The sequence below is a fragment of the Phyllobates terribilis genome, unplaced genomic scaffold (assembly GCF_046119375.1).
Source record: "Phyllobates terribilis strain yellow unplaced genomic scaffold, ASM4611937v1 Scaffold_7__3_contigs__length_470593459, whole genome shotgun sequence".
NCBI classification, from domain to species: domain Eukaryota; kingdom Metazoa; phylum Chordata; class Amphibia; order Anura; family Dendrobatidae; genus Phyllobates; species Phyllobates terribilis.
Genome location: NW_027362767.1, coordinates 387,140,999 through 387,163,910, shown reverse-complemented (window position 1 = coordinate 387,163,910; position 22,912 = coordinate 387,140,999). Strand labels below are relative to the sequence as shown.

At 44.2% G+C, this 22,912-nt stretch overlaps 1 protein-coding gene across 4 annotated transcripts in view; it reads right to left on the bottom strand.

Annotated features, from left to right (window-relative positions):
* The window catches only part of LOC141154941 (cytochrome P450 2F3-like), a 335,736-nt gene that overhangs the window by 284,895 nt on the left and 27,929 nt on the right, over positions 1 to 22,912 (bottom strand). For 2 of the 4 annotated variants that reach the window (XM_073641507.1, XM_073641510.1), the window contains exons 2-3: positions 7,816 to 7,909; positions 6,939 to 7,010 (exon numbers count right to left, since the gene is read on the bottom strand). The gene's annotated coding sequence lies outside the window, so the exon portion shown is untranslated. The remainder of the gene's footprint in view (positions 1 to 6,938; positions 7,011 to 7,815; positions 7,910 to 22,912) is intronic. The other 2 variants (XM_073641509.1, XM_073641511.1) reach the window with 1 other exon arrangement.

The window sequence follows — 22,912 nt, the reverse complement described above, 5'->3', positions numbered from 1 at the left end:
CCGAACCGACCCTGGTCATACGGCAGCTAACGACACAGTGACCAGGGAGGATCCGGGCTGAGGGACCAGGTGCTACTTTGGGGACGACTTTGTAAGAGAGCAGGTGGCTCTAACGGGTCATATGGCTGGGACTGACTGGTATGGCGGATGGACACGGCAAGCAGGCGGAAGTCTCTGGTAGCTGGCAGGTGGACACAGTTCGAGAAAGCAGGGCAGGTAGCAGTCTATAGGTTTTACCCGGAAGATGGTCACAACAAATGATGGCAGGGTCTCCAGGCAGGCTGGCAGGAAACAGGCAGGTGCTCCCAGGTGAGCGGGCAGACAGATGAGGCGGGTAACTGGCAGGTAACTGGTGGGCGCTCCCAGGTGAGCAGGCAGACGGACACAGCAGGTAACAGGTGGGTGCTCCCAGGTGAGCGGGCAGACAGACGAGGCAGGTAACAGGCAGGTAACTGGTGGACGCTCCCAGGTGAGCGGTCTGACAGACGAGGCAGGTAACAGTCAGGTAACCGGTGGATGCTCCCAGGTGAGCAGTCAGACAGACGCGGCAGGTAACTGGCAGGTAACTGATGGACGCTCCCAGGTGAGCGGTCTGACAGCCGAGGCAAGTAACAGTCAGGTAGGCAGGACGAGAAGTCAGGCTAGCAGCGGAACCTGAGGGCTGAAGCACAGGTGAGACACAGTGCAAACAACTTTGCTCGGGCACCTCCATTTTGGAGGAGGTGCCTTAAATATGGGAAGTCCTCCGGCAATTGGCCGGGGATTCCTTAGGACGACACGCGCTGCCCCTTTAAGAGAGGGGGAGCGCGCGCGCGCGCGCCCTAAGCACAGTGCCCGGGAAGGAGCGCGCGCCAGCAGCAACGAGGGAAGGAGCGCAGGAGGACGCCGCGCACTGAACAGGAAGGTGAGAGGGACGGTGTCTCTGCCTAGCAGGAGGCAGAGACGCCGATGCTACAGCGCGCAGGCAGACATAGGCCGATGTGACACTACTACTCCCATCGGCCTATGTCTGTCCCCCGTCCACTCGTGCCAGCAGGATCAGCTTGATGGGAGCAGTAGTTCCCATCAGCCTGATCCTGCTATTTAAGTTGCCCTTTAAACTGGTCCATATGTTATTTTGTCCCCCATAGTTTTCTATTTTTGTCCCTATACATGTTTTATTTAGGCCCCCATATTTTTTTGAGGGGGTTGTTGATCCCCAATAAATTTTAAATAAATTTCATTGGTGGCCAGTGGTTACCTGAAATAAATTAGTTTATACATTACCTGTCCCCGCCGATCGCCACCTAAAATAAAGTAAAAAATAAAAAACTACACCTATACTCACCTAGACACCTAATTCCCCGAAGCCATCGATCTCCTCTAATAAAATATAAAATAATAAACCACAACCTTATCCTTACCCCCCGTAGTAGTCCACGAGTGTCCCACGATGATCTCCAGTTTAGAGCAGCCACATAGAATGTGACCGCTCTGAACCGCTGCCGCCGCTAGAATGACGGGGCCGTAAAGCAGCCCCGTCATTGCATAAGCGGGTTCACCGGAGTTCAGGCAGCACTGCTCCGGTTACCTCCTTTACGGCCCTGCTGTACCGTGAGAAATTCCCACGGTACAGCAGTGCCGTAAAGGAGGTCTCCGGAGCTGCGCTGACTGAATGCACTCCGGTGACCTCAGTCAGTGGCTCACGCTGCCGGGAGCGGATGTGTTCCCGGCAGTGTGAGCTTACAGCAGCCATGACAGCTGTCACATCTCCAGATGTGACAGCTGTGCATGGGAGATCAGCGCAGGAACGTGGACAGGTAACTATTTTTTTTTAGTAAACTACGAATTAAATAAAATGGTGTGTTTTATTTCAAACAAATTATTTTTTTCTGGGTGTAGTGTGTGTTTTTTCATTTTAACACTTTGTAGGTTAGTAATGGGTGTGTCTTATAGACGCCCATCATTACTAACCTGGGCTTCATGGCAGCTGGCGCTGACATGAACCCCAGCACTGTTACCCCCTGCCACCGCACCAGGGCAGCGTGGAAGAGCGAGGCTAAGTGCCAGAATTGCCGCATCCTATGGATGCGCCATTTCTGGGGCAGCTGAGGGCTGGTGTTTCTAGCCTGGGAGGGGGCCAATATTCATGGCACCCTTCCTGTGCTATTAATATCAGCCCCCAGCTGTCTGCCTAGCCTTTGCTAGCTATTAAAATAGGGGGGTCCCCACGTCATTTTTTTGGGGGGGTCTCCCATTTTAATAGCTAGTACAGGCTAGGTATTCAGCTGGGGGCTGATATTAGTAGCCTGGGAAGCTCCGTGGGTATTACCCCCTTCCCAGGCTTCAAACATCTGCCCCAGCCGTCTGCTTAACCTCCACTAGAGACTAAAATTATGGGGGATCCCACGCCAATTTTTGTTTTAATAAATCCTTTATTTTAACACTAAATGACACTTGAGGGGTTAATAAAGATGCAGTCCCTAAATTATTATTTATTTTTTAATTAATTTTTCCCAAAAATTTTGACGTGGGCTTTGCCATATTTTTGTATGCCAGCCAGGTACAGCATCCAGGAACGGGCTGCCCCCAACTCCCAGCTGCCTATTTGTACCTGGCCAGACACAACAATATAGGGAAGCCCTTTTTTTTAAATTATTTCATGAAATAATTAAAAAAAAACTGACGTGGGGCTGCGCACTATATTTGTGTCCAGCCAGGTACAGCAGGCAGGAACGGGCTGCCCCCAACCACCAGCTGCCTATTTGTACCTGGTTGGACACAACAATATAGGAAAGCCCTTTTTTTCTTAATTATTTAATGAATTTCATGAAATAATTTTAAAAAAAAAATACGTGGGGCTTCGCCCTATTTTTGTATCCAGCCAGGTACAACTAGGCAGCTGGGGGCTGGAATCTGCAGCGCAGGGAGACCCAAGCTTTCTGGGCCCCACCCGCTGCAAATTGCAGTCCGCAGCCACCCCGGAAAATGGCGCGTTCATAGAAGTGCCATCTTCTGGCGCTGTACCCAACTCATCCAGGGCCCTGGTGCGGTGGCTCACTGGGTAATAAAGGGGTTAGGGCCAGCTTGGTATTATCAGCTGGCCCTAAGCCCGAAATTGATAGGGTCACGCCAATATTAGACATGACCTCCATGAATTTCTAGTAAAGTATTTAAAAAAAAACACAACATCCAGAATAAAGTCCTTTAATTGAAATAAACACACAATTCTTTATTGTTCTAAATTAAACCATACTTACCATCACGCCCATTCCAGCTGAAGCCAACGAGCTCCTGAAATAAAAGAAAAATAATAAACCAACCTCATCCTTACCTTTCCATGGTTCCCAGGACAGCTCCAGCTCTGCTACATCGAGATGACAGGCTGGACCGCAGCAGAAAGCTGCCATCCAGCCTGTCATCCCGCAGACACTGAGAAGCGCAGGCATTTTTGCGCTCCTCAGTGTCAGGCTGTGACGGCATCCAGATGAGCCGAGTCTCTCACGCTCACCGCATGCGCAGGAGAATTCTCCCACGCTGTTAGTGACGTGCATGAGGTGAGCTGAGTTCATTGTCGGCTCATCTGGATGCCGTCACAGCCAGACACTAAGGAGCGCAAGCATACCTGCGCTTCTCAGTGTCTGCGGGATGACAGGCTGGATGGCAGCTTTCTGCTGCGGTCCAGCCTGTCATGTGAATGTAGCAGAGCTGGAGCTGTCCTGGGAACCATGGAAAGGTAATGATGATGTTGCTTTATTATTTTTCTTTTATTGCAGGAGATTGTTGGCTTCAGCTGGAATGGGCGTGACGGTAAGTATGGTTTAATTTAGAACAATAAAGAATTGTGTCTTTATTTCAATTAAAGGACTTTATTCAGGGTGTTTGTGTTTTTTTTAACTTTGACTATGGGGTTAGTAATGGGGGTGTCTTATAGACGCCTCTCCATTACTAACCTGGGCTTGATGTCAGCTGGCATTATAAGCTGACATCAACCCCAGCCCTATTACCCCACTGCCACCACTACAGGGCAGTGGGAAGAGCGAGGCTAAGTGCCAGAATTGGCGCATCCTATGGATGCGCCATTTCTGGGGCAGCTGACGGCTGGTGTTTCTAGCCTGGGAGGGGGCCAATATTCATGGCTCCCTTCCTGGGCTATTAATATCAGCCCCCAGCAGTCTGCCTAGACTTTGCTAACTATTAAAATAGGGGGGACCCCACTTCATTTTTTTTGAGGGGGTCCCCCATTTTAATAGCTAGTAAAGGCTAGGTATTCAGCTGGGGGCTGATATTAGTAGCCTGGGGAGCTCCGTGGGTATTACCCCCTTCCCAGGCTTCAAACATCTGCCCCAGCCATCTGGTTAACCTCCGCTAGAGCCTAAAATTACGGGGAACCCCACGCCAATTTTTTTTTTAATAAATCCTTTATTTTAACACTAAATGACAAGTACAGTAAGCAACACTGTCACTGTACTTCATATATATGTGACTGACATGTTTCTATCTATCTAATCTATGTGTGATGCTCTATTCTTTCTGTTATAAATTGTCGGGTACAGATGCTGAATTGCCGGCCGGCTTTTTTAAAGAGACGGTGCATGAAAACACTGTTATTTTTTAAATAAATCCTTTACACTAAATGACAAGTACAGTAACCAACAGTGTCACTGTACTTCGTATATATGTGGCTGACATGTTTCTATCTATCTAATCTATGTGTGATGCTCTATTCTTTCTGTTCTAAATTGTCGGGTACCGGTGTATGCCGCTGCTGAATTGCCGGCTTTTCATGTTTCACTGTGAGCACTGTTCCCATCGATTTGGGCAACCACCTCCCCCAATACATTCTACATTATTGTTAGTTGTTTTCCTTCATGTAGAATTAACCTACAAGGAAAGAAAGGGTTTATTTTCATTCCGATATTTGTGTTCCATTGACTTGCATTGGTTTCCGGTTTCGGAATCGGCGATATCCGATACTTTTTGGCTATCGGCCCGTTCCAATCCGATCCGATATTTCCGGATATCGGAAGGTATTGCTCAACACTACAGGTAACACATCTATATACAGGATCCAATATTCACAATAGGTGATGTCACAGCTCACCTCCTCCTCATGTACAATGACTGATAACACCTCTACATACAGGAGATAACACAGGATCCACCATTCACAATATGTAATGTCACAGCTCACCTCCTCCTCATCCTGTACAATGACTGATAACACCTCTATATAAAGGAGATAACACATTATCCACTATTCATAATATGTGAGGTCACAGCTCACCTCCTCCTCCTGTAGAATGACTGATAACACCTCTATAACCAATAGATAACACAAGATCCGCCAATCACAATAGGTGATGTCACAGCTCACCTGCTCCTCCTGTACAATGACTGATAACACCTATATATACAGCAGATAACACAGGATCCACCATTCACAATAGGTGGTATCACAGCTCACCTCCTCCTCCTCCTCCAGTACAATGACAGATAACACCTATATATACAGTAGATAACACAGGATCCACCAATCACAATAGGTGATGTCACAGCTCACCACCCCCCCTCCTCCTGTACAATGACTGATAACACCTCTATATACAGTAGATAACACATATACCACAATTCACAATAGGTGATGTCACAGCTCACCTCCTCTTGTACAATGACTGATAACACCTCTACATACAGTAGATAACACAGGATCCATCATTCACAATAAGTGATGTCACAGCTTCCCTCTTCCCCCTTCTATATAATTACTGATAACACCTCTATATACAGGAGATAATACAAGATCCACCATTCACAATAGATGATATTACAGCTCATCTCCTGCTCCTCAAGTACAATGACTAATAACACCTCTATATGCAGTAGATAAAACACGATCCACCAATCACAATAGGTGATGTCACAGCTCACCTCCTCCTCCTGTACAATGACTGATAACAACTCTATATGCAGTTGATAAAACACGATCCACCAATCACAATAGGCGATGTCACAGCTCACCTCCTCCTCCTGTACAATGACTGATAACACCTCTATATACAGTAGATAACACAGCATCCATCATTCACAATAGGTGATGTCACAGCTCACCTCCTCCTCCTGTACAATGACTGCTAACACCTCTATATACAGTAGGTAACACAGGATCCACCATTCACAATAGGTGATGTCACAGCTCACCTCCTCCTCCTGTACAATGACTGATAACACCTCTATATACAGTAGATAACACAGGATCCTCCATTCACAATAGGTGATATCACAGCTCACCTCCTCCTCCTGTACAATGACTGATAACACCTCTATATACAGTAGATAACACAGGATCCACCATTCACAATAGGTGATGTCACAGCTCACCAGTGCTGTTTCTCAGACCCCCATCAATCTGATATTGATGAACTATTCTGTGGATAGTTCTTTAATATCATAGTAAACAAAAAGAAATCCTTTAAAAACAAATAAATGCAAAATCTCTATTCCAATAAAGTGATCTAAGGGGTAAGGTTTCTCCTTGTGTGACATGCCAGGTCTGGCACCCCAGTATGAGGAGACTTAAATGCATTGCATGCTCCTCTGGGAAATTATGCAAATGGCTCTTCATAGCGAAAGAGGACTTGAACTCTAGTGCCATCTATTATAAGTAGCAATCCTACAAGTCAATGTCGACCCTGTAAAGAGTCGTGCAATATGACTTAAGATAAAAGCCAAATCAGAATCTCAATTTGCAGGCACGGTGTTTCGGGGTATTGCCCCTCGTCAGTGCAAAGTATGAGATCTGATTTGGCTAGATGAGAGGCTAAGACTGGGGGATTAAGTACTCTTTCTCTATGAAGAGACAATTTTCATATTCCAATAATGTAAAAGAAAACTGAAACATTTACAATAGTCATGTAGTAAGTAACAAACGGTTTAGTGTCTGAATTCCCCCAACCTACCTGCTATTTCCAGTATAAAATGCAATTTTCAAAACAATTTTGGAAAATATCTGGGACAGGACCGGGCATCCCCTTTAAATACAATAAAGTATAGTAGGGTATACTAATTGTAGTGGAATACAGTACAGCCTTGTATAGTAAATGTAATAAAGTAGAACATATTATAATGCAGAATAATGTGATATTAGATAGAATAATAAAATGTGATATACTAAAGTACCTTATAGTAAAACGCAGAACAATATATTATGTGGTATAATACAATAAAGCATAGTAAGATATACTAAATACAGTACAATCTCGCTTAGTAAATTTAATATAGTGGGACATAATAGAATACAGAATAATATAATATTGGATGGAATAATATAAAGTATAGTAGAATAATATTTAGTAATAAAGTAAAATATTGTACAGTTATGAAGACACAGTACATCAGAATATTGGTTAGAATAATATACTGTATATAAAGTCTAGTAGAATAATATATAGTAATTTAGAAATATATAATACATTTATATGTACAATATAGCATAATATTGGATAGAATAATATAGAATAACATGGTATAATATAATATTGTACAGTACAGTATGCTATATAAATATAATAATAGTATAATATAGTGTAGCAAAATATTATATAGTGTAAATAATGCAGTCTAATATACTGTAGTAGGGTATGTATTATAACTTTGTGCATAATAATAAATATAGTTTATATAATATAATCTAGTATAATATCTGGGTAGAAAATTATCTAGAAGAGCATAATAAAGTTACAGCTTAGATGAGTGTAATATGTGACGATTTATAATCTTACGACTACTTATCGAAGTGTTCTTTGATTTCTACATGAAGTAAGGAATGTTTCTCACCTGAAGCAGCAGACTTCTCCCTCCGAGTCAATTCTCTCCGAGTCTCTCTCCGAGGTGGTGATTGTTATCTGAGGTTTATAAGAGAAGCAGCCAGCTGGAGAATAAATGAACACTACTTACTGCTTTAATAGTGTTTGCTGGTATTAGCTAGAATAGTAGTGGAACAAATGCCATTGTTCCTTTTGAATCACCCCCTTTTCTTGCAGATTGTGAGCTCAGCCCTTTCTCCTTATGTTTATGCTGTAATATTGCATCTGACTATAAGTATGTGTCCCTTTATCCTGCAATTGATTGGGATATTTTGGTGCTTTATAAATAGAATGTTCATTAAAGGGAATCTGTCAGCAGGTTTTTGCTATGTAATTTGAGAGCACCGTGATGAAGGGGCTGAGATCCTGACTCCAGTGATATTGCTTTTGCGGGGATGTGTGTGGCTGATTCAATAAAATCAGTGTTTTATTAGCAGGAGATTATCACTACAGGACTAGGTATCTCGTGCTTCCTAGTCAACTGCTCTTTGTAACCCCATCCCCATCACTGATTGGAAGCTTTCTGTCAATATACAATGTACACAGAAAGCTGCCAATCAGTTGTGTGGGCAGGGTTATACAAGGCTCAGCATTCAGATCTCTGCTAGATCTGCAGCAGTAAATTAAGTAATACATCACTGGAATCAGGATCTCTGTCCCTACTTCATTCTTCTGACATATTACATGACAAAAATCTCTTTAAAGATTCACATAAGTATTGAAGTTTACAGTTCTCAATAAGTTTATGACAAGCAATGGACTGACCCTCAGGGAAACAGGTGAACTTCCCCGGTGGGCCTTTAGGCACCCATCCTATACATGTGCAGTACACTTGATGCACTATACAGACAGAGGCAGCATATGGCTGGCTTTCTCATATTTTTTTTACAAGTTAAATATGCATAATCTAAGAAGACATAAAGGAGCAGCAGACCACCCAGTATCCTCCATCCCAAAGCTCACCGCCTTCTTGAAATGGCGAGCAGGGACCCTTTACCCTCCAATCAAGTTGCAACTTCTTGTTTCCACTGCTTGTGACCTGCCATTTTGTGAGGATGGTTCCCCAGGCCACAGCGCTAAGAGGGTCCCTAGTCCGTCAGTCTACTGGCTACTGATTTGGTTGCCACCTTTCCATTTAAGTACTGTATATGAAAAATGTATCAGCTGGGAATTTGTAAATGAGGGTCAGGTAATATTTACATGTAGCCGTAGTATGGGCCCCCAGAATGAATTAGACTGATCAGCCCCTCCACTCTAGTCCAACACTGTCTTGAGAATTTTATCCTCAAAGTCATTGTTCCCAATTGGCAATTTTAATGCATCACAGACAGGTGGCGCCGGTGCAGCAAGGCAATCTATTTGGAAGAATGGTAACAAAGAGCTGGAACAATGGAATAACTGAACTAGAACAAGGGAAGCAGATCTGGAATAGCAATGTAGCAGAGTAGAATCAGCAATCTGGATCGATTTAGGTTTGCAGTGGCAGCTAAATGTAGGGGAACTTGTACAGTGATATAGCAGAATTGACTCTGTGAAGAGGAACTGGATTAGCACATGTAAGTTTGCAATAGAGGCCAAATATAGTAGAGCTAATATGGAGGATGCAGCAGTGCTGGAACCACAGAATAGAATTAAGGCAATCTGGAAACTCTACCTTCCTCAAGGACAGATTGATGGTGTCAAAGAGCAGTGGCCGAATATACAGATGTAGTATTTCTTAACCTAACATAATACAGTAACTATACCGTGTCACAAAAATATATGTTTCTGAAAACTGTACCTGGACACTTAAATTGGGCATCTACTACTTGGACAGCCCCTCCTAAATCCTTATATTCCCCCCAGTAATCCAGTAATATAATAAGAGCTCTATTCACCTCCAGTGCCTGCACCGTTCCAGCTGTGTTAGCACTGCCTCTTCCTGGGATTGCGTGACATTGTTATGTCACTCAATCCCTGCTGCCAATCAGCGCTAGCAGCAACACCCGGCACCCCCACTGATCAGCTTTTCCCCGGACTGGAACTGCTCTGTTACGGAGCTGCACAGCACAGCTTCGTCGATGGAATAGTGACCGCGGCCAGGTACTGCAATCTACCCCCCCTATTAATTTGAATGGAGGCGGATGTGCAATACCTGGCCGTGGTCACTATACAGTCGATGGAGCTTTGTAGCTCTGTAATGGAGCATTTCCAGTTGCCCCCAACACCGCGAAAAGCTGATCGGCAGGGGAAGGTGGGTGTCGCACCCCCACCAATCAGACATTGATGATCTATCCTAAGGATAAACCATCAATGTTAAAAAAAGAGATAACTAGCTCATATCACCTGATACTCACAGGAATCCCAGGCTCACGGATTACTGTCCAGCATACACTTGCAAGGATATACAGTACAGACCAAAAGTTTGGACACATCTTATTTAAAGATTTTTCTGTATTTTCATGACTATGAAAATTGTACATTCACACTGAAGGCATCAAAACTATGAATTAACACATGTGGAATTATATAGTTAACAAAAAAGTGTGAAACAACTGAAAATATGTCTTATATTCTAGGTTGTTCAAAGTAGCCACCTTTTGCTTTGATGACTGCTTTGCACACTCTTGGCATTCTCTTGATGAGCTTCAAGAGGTAGTCACCGGAAATGGTCTTCCAACAATCTTGAAGGAGTTCCCAGAGATGCTTAGTACTTGTTGGCCCTTTTGCCTTCACTCTGTGGTCCAGCTCACCCCAAACCATCTCGATTGGGTTCAGGTCTGGTGACTGTGGAGGCCAGATCATCTGGCGCAGCACCCCATCACTCTCCTTCTTGGTCAAATAGCCCTTACACATACTGGAGGTGTGTTTGGGGTCATTGTCCTGTTGAAAAATAAATGATGGTCCAACTAAACGCAAACCGGATGGAATAGCATGCCGCTTCAAGATGCTGTGGTAGCCATGCTTGTTCAGTATGCCTTCAATTTTGAATAAATCCCCAACAGTGTCACCAGCAAAGCACCCCCACACCATCACACCTCCTCCATGCTTCACGGTGGGAACCAGGCATGTAGAGTCCATGCGTTCACCTTTTCTGCGTCGCACAAAGACACGGTGGATGCAACCAAAGATCTCAAATTTGGACTCATCAGACCAAAGCACAGATTTCCACTGGTCTAATGTCCATTCCTTGTGTTCTGTAGCCCAAACAAGTCTCTTCTGCTTGTTGCCTGTCCTTAACAGTGGTTTCCTAGCAGCTATTTTACCATGAAGGCCTGCTGCACAAATTCTCCTCTTAACAGTTGTTGTAGAGATGTGTCTGCTGCTAGAACTCTGTGTGGCATTGACCTGGTCTCTAATCTGAGCTGCTGTTAACCTGCGATTTCTGAGGCTGGTGACTCGGATAAACTTATCCTTAGAAGCAGAGGTGACTCTTGGTCTTCCTTTCCTGGGGCTGTCCTCATGTGAGCCAGTTTCTTTGTAGTGCTTGATGGTTTTTGCAACTGCACCTGGGGACACTTCCAAAGTTTTCCCAATTTTTCACACTGACTGACCTTCATTTCTTAAAGTAATGATGGCCACTCATTTTTCTTTACTTAGCTGCTTTTTTATTTCCATAATACAAATTCTAACAGTCTATTCAGTAGGACTATCAGCTGTGTATCCACCTGACTTCTGCACAACACAACTGATTGTCCCAACCTCATATATAAGGCAAGAAATCCCACTTTTTAAACCTGACAGGGCACAAATGTGAAGTGAAAACCATTTCCTGTGACTACCTCTTGAAGCTCATCAAGAGAATGCCAAGAGTGTGCAAAGCAGTCATCAAAGCAAAAGGTGGCTACTTTGAAGAACCTAGAATATGAGACATATTTTCAGTTGTTTCACACTTTTTTGCTAAGTATATAATTCCACATGTGTTAATTCATAGTTTTGATGCCTTCAGTGTGAATGTACAATTTTCATAGTCATGAAAATACAGAAAAATCTTTAAATGAGAAGGTGTGTCCAAACTTTTGGTCTGTACTGTATAAAGAAGGTTAAATCTGGTGCCACATGCGATAAATCCTTTTATTCCAAAATTAAAAATCACAACATGTCCCTAGGAGGGGAACAACTGGACGCGTTTCGAGGACACAGGCCTCGAAACGCTTCCAGTTGTTCCCCTCCTAGGGACATGTTGTGATTTTTAATTTTGGAATAAAATGATTTATCGCATGTGGCACCAGATTTAACCTTCTTTATACATCAATGTTAAAGTTCCAGACAATCCCTTTGAGGAAACAGTATAAATGATTGTTGTGTATTGCCAGCCTGGACATCCTGCCAACTTCTCCCACACAGAAAATGCCACTGAACTTGTCCTTAAGTAACATGGCTTATCTAAGGTCTCTGACTTGGATAAACATTCTCTATTTTACCTCAAGTAACTCTATAAAAAAAATAACCTTAAAGTACCATCAATAAAATAATTGATTGTGTGCTGCTAGCAGAATCCTTCCATCTGAAACGTACCATCCATTAACCCCTTGCCTTCACAGCCGATTTTTGTTTTTCTACACTTTTGATTTTTTTTCCTCTCCTTCTTCCAAGAGCTATAAAATAGCCATATGAGGGCTTTTTTTGTTTGTTTTTGGACGAGATGTACTTTTGATTTACTCCATTCATTTTACCGTATAATGTGCTAAAAAAAAGGGCAAAAAATACAAATGGGATGAAATTGAGAAACATAAACAATTCTGTCATTATTTTTGGAATTTTTGTTTTTACGGTGTTCATTGCATGGTAAAAAATCACCTGGCATCATGATTGTTTAGGTCATTACAATTATGGCAATAACATTTTTTTTCATTATATTATTTACATGGTGAAAAAAAATTCAGAAATTTATAGAAAAAAAATAATTTTGGTTTGTGCTGCCATTTTTAAAGAAACTGAACATTTCTTTTCATTAATTGAGATGTGTGACAGCTTGTTTTTTTTTGAGTGGTGTGCTGATGGTTTTATTAATACAAATTTAGGGTACAGTTAGGTCCATATATATTTGGACAGAGACAACATTTTTCTAATTTTGGTTCTAGACATTACCACAATGAATTTTAAACAAAACAATTCAGATGCAGTTGAAGTTCAGACTTTCAGCTTTCAATTGAGGGTATCTACATTAAAATTGGATGAAGGGTTTAGGAGTTTCAGCTCTTTAACATGTGCCACCCTGTTTTTAAAGGGACCAAAAGTAATTGGACAGATTAAATAATTGTAGATAAAATGTTAATTTCTAGTACTTGGTTGAAAACCCTTTGTTGGCAATGACTGCCTGAAGTCTTGAACTCATGGACATCACCAGACGCTGTGTTTCCTCTTTTTTGATGCTCTGCCAGGCCTTCACTGCGGTGGTTTTCAGTTGCTGTTTGTTTGTGGGCCTTTCTGTCTAAAGTTTAGTCTTTAACAAGTGAAATGCATGCTCAATTGGGTTGAGATCAGGTGACTGATTTGGCCATTCAAGAATATTCCACTTCTTTACTTTAATAAACTCCTGGGTTGCTTTGGCTTTATGTTTTGGGTCATTGTCCATCTGTAGTATGAAACGAGGACCAATCAGTTTGGCTGCATTTGTCTGGATCTGAGCACACAATATGGCTCTGAATACATCAAAATTCATTTGGCTGCTTCTGTCCTGCGTCACATCATCAATAAACACTAGTGACCCAGTGCCACTGGCAGCCATGCATGCCCAAGCCATCACACTGCTTCCGCCGTGTTTTACAGATGATGTGGTATGCTTTGGATCATGAGCTGTACCATGCCTTCGCCATACTTTTCTCTTTCCATCATTCTGGTAGAGGTTGATCTTGGTTTCATCTGTCCAAAGAATGTTCTTCCAGAACTGTGCTGGCTTTTTTAGATGTTTTTTAGCAAAGTCCAGTCAAGCCTTTTTATTCTTGATGCTTATGAGTGGCTTGCACCGTGCAGTGAACCCTCTGTATTTACTTTCATGCAGTCTTCTCTTTATGGTAGATTTGGATATTGATACGCCTACCTCCTGGAGAGTGTTGTTCACTTGGTTGGCTGTTGTGAAGGGATTTCTCTTCACCATGGAGATGATTCTGCGATCATCCACCACTGTTTTCTTCTGTGGGCACCCAGGTCTTTTTGCATTGATGAGTTCACCAGTGCTTTCTTTCTTTCTCAGGATGTACCAAACTGTAGATTTTGCCACTCATAATATTGTAGCAATTTCTCGGATGGGTTTTTTCTGTTTTTGCAGCTTAAGGATGGCTTGTTTCACCAGCATGGAGAGCTCCGTTGACCGCATGTTTACTTCACAGCAAAACCTTACAAATGCAAGCACCACACCTCAAATCAACTCCAGGCCTTTTATCTGCTTAATTGAGAATGACATAACGAAGGGATTGCCTACATCTGTCCATGAAATAGCCTTGGAGTCAATTGTCCAATTACTTTTGGCCCCTTTAAAAACAAGGTGGCACATGTTAAGGAGCTGAAACTCCTAAACCCTTCATCCAATTTTAATGTGGATACCCTCAAATGAAAGCTGAAAGTCTGAACTTCAACTGCATCTGAATTGTTTTGTTTAAAATTCATTGTGGTAATGTCTAGAACCAAAATTAGAAAAATGTTGTCTCTGTCCAAACATATATGGACCTAACTGTACATACAAAGTTTTTATAGCTTTTTATTGCATTTTTTAGGGAGGTGTGGTGATAGAAATTCTGACATTTTAATTTATTTTCTCTTTATGACGTTTACCTATCAGTTAATTAATTTGATATTTTAATACATTAGATTATTAAGGACACTGTAATACCGAATATGTTTATTTTGTTTTCATTTTTAATGGGGGGGGGGGATTTTTTAATCTCTTTTATATATATATATTTTTTTTCATTTAGTCTGCATAGGGGATTTGAACCTGCGATTGTTCCATTGTTTGTACTATACACAATAGTATTGCGGTACATAGTTAAAACTGAGGTCTCCTATGAAGCTGAGCCCGTGGCTTGAATTCACAGGAGAAGCAAGATGATAGTAGAGCTGAATTTGTAACAGAGTCACAAATAGAGCAGGCAGTGTTATCCAGCTGCTGTATATAGCTGAGCAGAGTTTACCACAGACTCTAAATCAGAGCTGGCATAGCAGTAATGCAGGGTTAATTAATGTAGTATAGCTGGGTTAGTCACAAAATCAAAGGCAGAGCTGGCTAGTGGTATAGCAGAGTTAACCAGCGATGCAACAGAGCTGGGTTTAAAACAGTCTAAGGCAGAGTTTGCACTTTGGTATAGCATCATTATTTAGCGATATGGCAGAGCTAGGTTTGTTGCAGAGTCCAAGGCAGAGCTGGCAATTGGTGTAGCATAGCTTCTCAGCCATGTCACAGAGGTGGGTTTTTGTCATAGAAGCCAAGAAAGGGTTGGCAAATCAGTATAACAGAGTTCCTCAGTGATGTAGCAAAGTTGTTTTTTTCACGAGTTTCTAGGAAAAGCAGGTAGGCCTCGGAGACACCAAAATTTTTTTACTTCGGCAGCATCCTGGCACCCAAAATTGTTTTTTGAAGCCTGATGTCAGAGTTGAGTGTGGGGGGGAGCACAGTAACCTGATACACCAAGGAAGGGAAAGAGCTGGTAGGGGAAGAGGACACAGTGCCTGGCACAGGAGTCAGGGCAGGTGAGTAACATTTCTTGCCGCCTGAGTACATAGCTGTACAGTATTAACATCTAGAAGTGTCGGTTTTATTTATACCAGAAGGATAATCCTTCTTTCCAAAACTAGGTCCTCTAACACTACAAACTCTTTATAGGGGTATAGGTCATATAAATGTAGTTCCCTAATTTTTAATCTAAATATAATACCAGAGCAAAGCTCAATACATACAGTATTAGAACCAAGCTGGTTACATTCATACAGTATCAGAACCAAGCTCACTACATACAGTTAGGACAAGAAATATTTGGAGAGCGACTGAATATTTGTGATTTCAGTTCCGCAGGCCACTATTTTTGATTTAATAGGAAACCACTGAGATCCAATTGAAGTGGAGACTTTCGGGTTTAATAAAAAGGGTTGAACAAAAATGTTTAGTAATTGCAGCTATTTTTTCTGCAAAGCTTCCTGATTTCAGGGGCTCAAAAGTAATTGGACAAATTAACTTTACCATGAATAAAATATTCATTTTTAATACTTTGTAGAGAATCCTTTGCAGGCAATGATTGCCTGCAGTCTGGAAGCCATAGACGTCACCAAACACTGGGTTTCCTCATTTGTGATGCGTTGCCAGACCTTTACTGCAGCTGACTTCAGTTATTGCTTGTTTATGGGTCTTTCTGCCTTAAGTTTTGACTTAAGCATGTGAAATGCAGCTCAATGGGGTTGAGATTAGTGTTGAGCGAACATGCTCGACACTGCTCGGTGCTTGCCCGAGCATCACGCTACTCGGGATGTTCGGTGAGCACCGAGCATTTCCGGGTTACTCGAGCGGGAGCTCGGGTCTCCGCCCTGCATGTTTGGCGCTCTTTACAGAGCCAATGAACATGCAGGGATTGCCAGCCAGTCACTGTAATGCCGCAGCCATGTTGGTTGTGGGCATTACATTGATTGGCTGGCCGCACAGCGTCACCTCGAGTATTTAAAACCGGGCGCTGCCATCTTGGACACAGACGGCTGGGATCAGACAGTGTAGGGACACCGCTGCTGATTTAGGGAGAAATATATACTGCAAAATAGTTAGTGTAGGGTCTGTAAAGGCTGCCAGATCAAACAAACAGTCCTTCTCAGGACTAATATCCATCCCAGATATCAGGCAGGCAGGCTGTATAGGAGACGCAGTGGTTATACCAGCAAACGCTGCATTACAGTCCTGTGTGCGCCTTTTGCTGAAATTGCTGGACTTAGCTCCAGGTCTCGGGGGCCAGGAAAAATCCTTTTTTTTCATCTAAATCCTCTTTTTTTTTCCTCCTTCACACTGTACAAATACCTGTCTTATTAACCTTTTGGTGTCCCCCCCCCAAAAAAAACAAAACAAAAAAAAAAGTGTGTCTGTGACAGATCAGACACAAATATATCTGTTGAAAATAGTCTTGTGTAGGCCAGAGAAACAGAAGTGTGGTTTTGCAGTTCCACGGTTCAAACCTCTGTGTTAACCACTTTTGGGCCATTTGAATCTAAAAAAAACTGTTTGAGTGTGTCGCTCACTGTTCAGCCGCAAATATATATATTTTAAAAAGTCTGGTATACACCAGTAAATTATAACTGTGGTTTTGCCATTCCACGGTAAAAAATCTCTATTATCCAGCTTTTGTTATTTTTTCCGTAAAGAAAAACAGTAATAGTTTCTCTATAATTGTTTAGATTGTTTAAAAGAGTCGGGTGTAGGCCAGAGAAATAGTACTGTGGTTTTCCTCTTCCACGGTTCTAATCTACTTTTTATTACCCTTTTTCCATTGATAGTGCGAGTGTAAGCTATTTTACTTCCTTTACAATGGGCAAGGCACGTGGCAAGGGACGTGGAACTGAACGTTCTGGTGATGGTGCGTACAGAGGATGGGGCCGTGGTCAAAGTGAAAATGTGCCACAACCAACAGCCACATCTTCTCGCTCCCACTTCTTGACCGAACTACTAGGGAAGCACAGAACAACACCAGTATTGCGAACTGATCAGTGTGAACAGGTTATTAATTGGATAGTAGATAATACTTCCAGTTACCTGGGCACCACCACCTCCGGTCTGTCTTCCACATGGTCAAATCTTAGTAGCCGTGAGCCTCGACCGCATACTCCTCCTCACCCTGATGCTCCTTCCTCCCACCATGCCGAGTGTCGTCAGACAGCAACTGATCCCACACTTGGACACTCTGAAGAGATGTTCACTGGTCCATTTCCAGATTTGTGCCCCTCGCCTGCTACGCTTGAAGTGGTGGAAGAGGAGTTCCCATGTAGCGATGCCCAAATATTTGAACAGCCACGGCCACAGGAAGTCAATGCTGGCAATTTGTCACAAGAGGTAGACGATGACGAGACACAATTGCCAGGAAGTGAGGGGGAGGATCGTGGTGTGCAAGTGGAAGAGGAAGAGTTGGTGAATCATCTAGTAACTGACCTAACGTGGCAGGAGGACATGCAGAGCGAGGCCTGCAGCACACAGGGTGAGGGAGGCAGAGTACCCCAACAGCCAGGAAGAAGCAGTGTGGTGTCCGCACACAGAAGGCAGGCAACAGGTCCCCGAAACACCAACACGAGGGACGTTGCCAGTACAACCTGTAGGTCTTCCAGAGTCTGGAATTTTTTTAAAGACTGCTGATAACCCCAAAAAGGCCATTTGTACCACCTGCCATGCCAGCATCAGCAGGGGTGACAAAACTACCAGCCTGACCACCACCAGCATGATCAGGCACATGGCAGCAAAGCACCCGACTTTGTAGGGCGAACCCCAGGGTCCACTACCAGTGTCAGCGGGTGCCACCACTGCTTCTTCCACTGTTGTGCGTGCAATAGAACCCCCTGTTGTGTGTGCAAGGCAATCCTCTGTCCATGCTGCATGCAAAGATGCCCCCTCCTCTCAGTCTTCACTTGTTATGGCAGTATCTCAAGAAACAGCATCAATGTCCACGTCCGCGCCTCACTGCAGCGTTCAATTGTCCATATCCCAGACCTTTGAATGAAAGCGGAAATTCGCAGCTAATGCCCGACAGGCCACAGTCCTAAATTCGCACATTTCACGACTGCTTACGTTGGAAATGCTGCCTTTTAGGCTGGTGGAGAGGGAATCCTTCCGCAACCTTATGGCGGTGGCCGTCCCTCGGTACTCGGTCCCCAGCCGACACTATTTTGCCCGGTGTGCCATCCCCGAACTACACAAGCATGTGTCCCAAAACATCTGCCGTGCCCTCAACAACGCAGTTACTGGGAGAGTCCACCTGACAACGGACACGTGGTCAAGTGCTTGTGGCCAGGGACGGTACATCTCCCTGACGGCACACTGGGTAAACAAAGTGGAAGCCGGGACCCAGTCGGACCTTGGGACGGAAAACATCTTCCCAACATGGAGGATTGCGGGCCCTATGTCAGTCAGAGTTGCCCCCACAGTGTACAGCTCCTGCGCATCATCCTCCTCCTCCTCCTCATGTTCAGCCTCCATCTTAGATATCACCACATCAGTTACAAGCTGGAAGCACTGCAGTACTGCCTCCGCCAAGCGGCAACAGACTGTGCTGAAACTCATGAGCTTAGGTGAGATACCTCACACTGCTTGTGAGTTGTGGACAGCTGTGAAAGAGCTGGCAGATCTGTGACTGAGATCGCTGAACCTACATCCAGTCATGGTCATGTGTGACAATGGCCGTAAACTGGTGGCGGCTCTGAGGCGAGGCGAGATCACACACATACCATGCCTGGCTCATGTACTTAACCTCGTGGTTCAGCGGTTTCTTAAATCGTACCCCGAGTTCCCAGATCTGCTCGTCAAAGTATGCCACCTGTCAGCTCATTTTCGCAAGTTGGCTACAGCTTCCGCCGCCCTTGTGTGTTGCAGCTACATTCGCAGCTTCCGTCACACTGACTGGTGTGTGATGTCCCCACACGTTGGAACTCTACCCTCCACATGATGCAAAGGATTTGTGAGCAGAAGAGAGCAGTTGTGGAGTACCAGCTGCAACAAGGCCGTCGATATTCAAGTCAGACTCCACATATAAGACCTCAGGAGTGAACCTGGATGTCTGACATATGTACCATCTCGACAAGCTTTGAGGAGTCCACCAAGATGGTGAGTGGCGATGACGCCATCATTAGCGTCAGCATTCCACTTGTCTGTCTTTTGCAACGCTCTCTGCAGAGAATTAAAGAGGAGGCATTGCAGCCAGAGTATGATGAGATGGATCAAGAAGCCGTAGCGGTCGATTACACACAGCCCAGCCTCATCTCATCCCAAAGTGCATTGCGGGACAATGAGGGAAAGGAGGAGGAGGAGGAGGAGGAGGAGGAAGAGCAGGAGCTGGTATCATGCGCTGTAGATGGTAGTACCTGTACAACTGTCATACCGTCGGTTCAGCGTGGATGGCCTGAGGACAGGGGGGAGGAGGAGGAGGAGGAGGAGAGCATGGTCAGTCGTCATCTTGGTGAGGAAACGGAAGTCTTGCCTGTTACCAGTCTGGCACGCATGGCTGATTTTATGTTACGCTGCCTTAACCGTGACCCTCGCGTTGTCAAAATGTTGGGTGACAGTCATTACTGGTTGGTGACACTTTTAGACCCCTGCTACAAGGAGAACTTTCACTCTCTTATTCCTGAGGTGGAGCGGTCTACAAAAATGGGGCAGTACCAGAAGGCCCTTTCTGCAGAACTGTTAAAAAAATTCCCATCTGAACACGCTAGCGGCAGAGGTCACAGTTCGTTGCCCAACCAAGGAGTACATGCGAGAGAGACGCAACTTCAATCCAGCAGAGGCAATGGAACACTGTCAACGTTCTGGGACAGTTTTCTCAGACCCTCCCTTCAGACAGACCCTGAGGCGCGGGGTACTCTCACAAGGAGTGGAAAGTTTCAAAAGATGGTGAGGGAGTACCTTGCCGACCGTATCAGCGTCCTCCGTGATTCCTCTGTGCCTTTTAATTATTGGGTATTCCATCTGAACACTTGGAATAAACTCGCTCTGTATGCCTTGGAGGTCCTGGCCTGCCCTGCCGCTAGCGTGTTATCGGAGCGTGTTTTTAGTGCCACTGGGAGAATTATAACTGATTAGGGCACTCGCCTGTCAACTGACAATGCTGACTAGCTGACCCTTATCAAAATGAGCAAGGGCTGGATTGGGTCAGACTTCTCATCACCACCAAATGACAGCAGAGTAACATAAAGTCAAATCCACTGTGTTATTTTGGGAGGTGTATTCACATGCACCACTTCACACCCACACATGGGTATACACTTCCTCATTTTGGCTGTTTTATGTTCTTCTCCTTATCCTCAGCCTCCACCACCACTATACCACCAGGGAGACCGTTGTCCATGTTGGCATTATTGAAAGTTCCTCCATCCTTAATTTTGTCAGCTTTTGCTTGGAAGGCATAAGCAAAGACTGTGGGAGACCCACTCCCCAATAATGGGAATAATATTTTTAAGATGCTGTACTGTATGACTCTTGTAAGGGGCATAAAAACCGTCTTGTTAAGCTACTGCGACCTCCACCTCTTTTCCAAGGGGCATTAAAACCGTCTTGTTAAGCTACTGGGACCTCCACGTCTCTTCAAAGGGGCATTAAAACCATCTTGTTAAGCTACTGTGACCTAGACCACTTTTCCAAGGGGCATTAAAACCGTCTTGCTAAGCTACTTCGACCTCCACTACTTTTCCAAGGGGCAGTAAAACCGTCTTGTTAAGCTACTGGGACCTCCACCACTTTTCCAAGGGGCATTAAAACCGTCTTGTTAAGCTACTGGGACCTCCACGTCTCTTACGAGGGGCATTAAAACCGCCTTGTTAAGCTACTGTGACCTCAACGTCTCTTCCGAGGGGCAATAAAACCATCTTGCTAAGCTACTGCGACCTCCACCCCTTTTCCAAGGGGCAGTAAAACCGTCTTGTTAAGCTACTGTGACCTCCACCATTTTTCCAAGGGGCAATAAAACCATCTTGTTAAGCTACTGCGACCTCCACCACTTTTCCAAGGGGCATTAAAAGCGTCTTGTTAAGCTACTGGGACCTCCACGTCTCTTCCAAGGGGCATTAAAACCGTCTTGCTAAGCTACTGTGACCTCCATCACTTTTCCAAGCGGCATTAAAACCATCCTGTTAAGCTACTGTGACCTCCACGTCTCTTCCGAGGGGCATTAAAACTATCTTGTTAAGCTACTGGGACCTCCCCGTCTCTTCCGAGGGGCATTAAAAGCATCTTGTTAAACCACTCTGAACTCCACAGCTCTTCCAAGGGGCATTGAAATGTTGTTTTTAATTAACTCTAACCTCCACGACTCTTCGAACGGGCATTGCATTTCCTCCTAATCTTTGGCAGCTTTTGTTGGAAGGCATAAGCAAAGACTATGGGAGACCCACTCCCCAATAATCTGAATAATGTTTGTTATATGCTGTACTGCATGGCTCTTGTAAGGGGTATTACAAGTTCCTCCATCCTAATGTTTTGCAGCTTTTGCTTGGAAGCCATAAGGAAAGACTATGGGAGACCTACTCCCCAATAATGGGAATAATGTTTTTAAGATGCTGTACTGTATGGCTCTTGTAAGCGGCATTCAAACCGTCTTGTTAAGCTACTGTGACATCCACCTCTCTTCCGTGGGGCATTAAAACCATCTTGTTAAGCTACTGTGACCTCCACGTCTCTTCCGAGGGGCATTAAAACCATCTTGTTAAGCTACTGTGACCTCCACGTCCCTTCCGAGGGGCATAAAAACCCTCTTTTTAAGCTACTGTGACCTCCACGTCTCTTTTGAGGGGCATTAAAACCGGCTTGCTAAGTTACTGTGACCTCATCCACTTTTCCAAGGGACATTAAAATCGTCTTGTTAAGCTACTGCGACCTCCACGTTTCTTCCAAGGGGCATTAAAACCATCTTGTTAAGCTACTGTGACCTCCACGTCTCTTTCAAGGGGCATTAAAACCGTCTTGTTAAGCTACTGTGACCTTCACCACTTTTCCAAGGGGTCATTAAAACCATCTTGTTAAGCTACTGCGACCTCAACCACTTTATCAAGGGGCATTAAAACCGTCTTGTTAAGCTACTATGACCTCCACGTCTCTTCCGAGGGGCATTAAAACCATCTTGTTAAGCTACTGTGACCTCCACGTCTTTTCCGAGGGGCACCAAAACCGTCTTGTTAAGCTACTGTGACCTCCACGTCTCTTTCGAGGGGCATTAAAACCATCTTGTTAAGCTACTGTGACCTTCACTACTTTTCCAAGGGGTCATTAAAACCGTCTTGTTAAGCGACTGTGACCTCAATCTCTTTTCCAAGGCGCATTAAAACCGTCTTGTTAAGCTACTGTGTCCTCCATGTCTCTTCAAAGCGGCATTAAAAGCGTCTTCTTAAACCACTCCGATCTCCACTGCTCTTCCAAGGGGCAT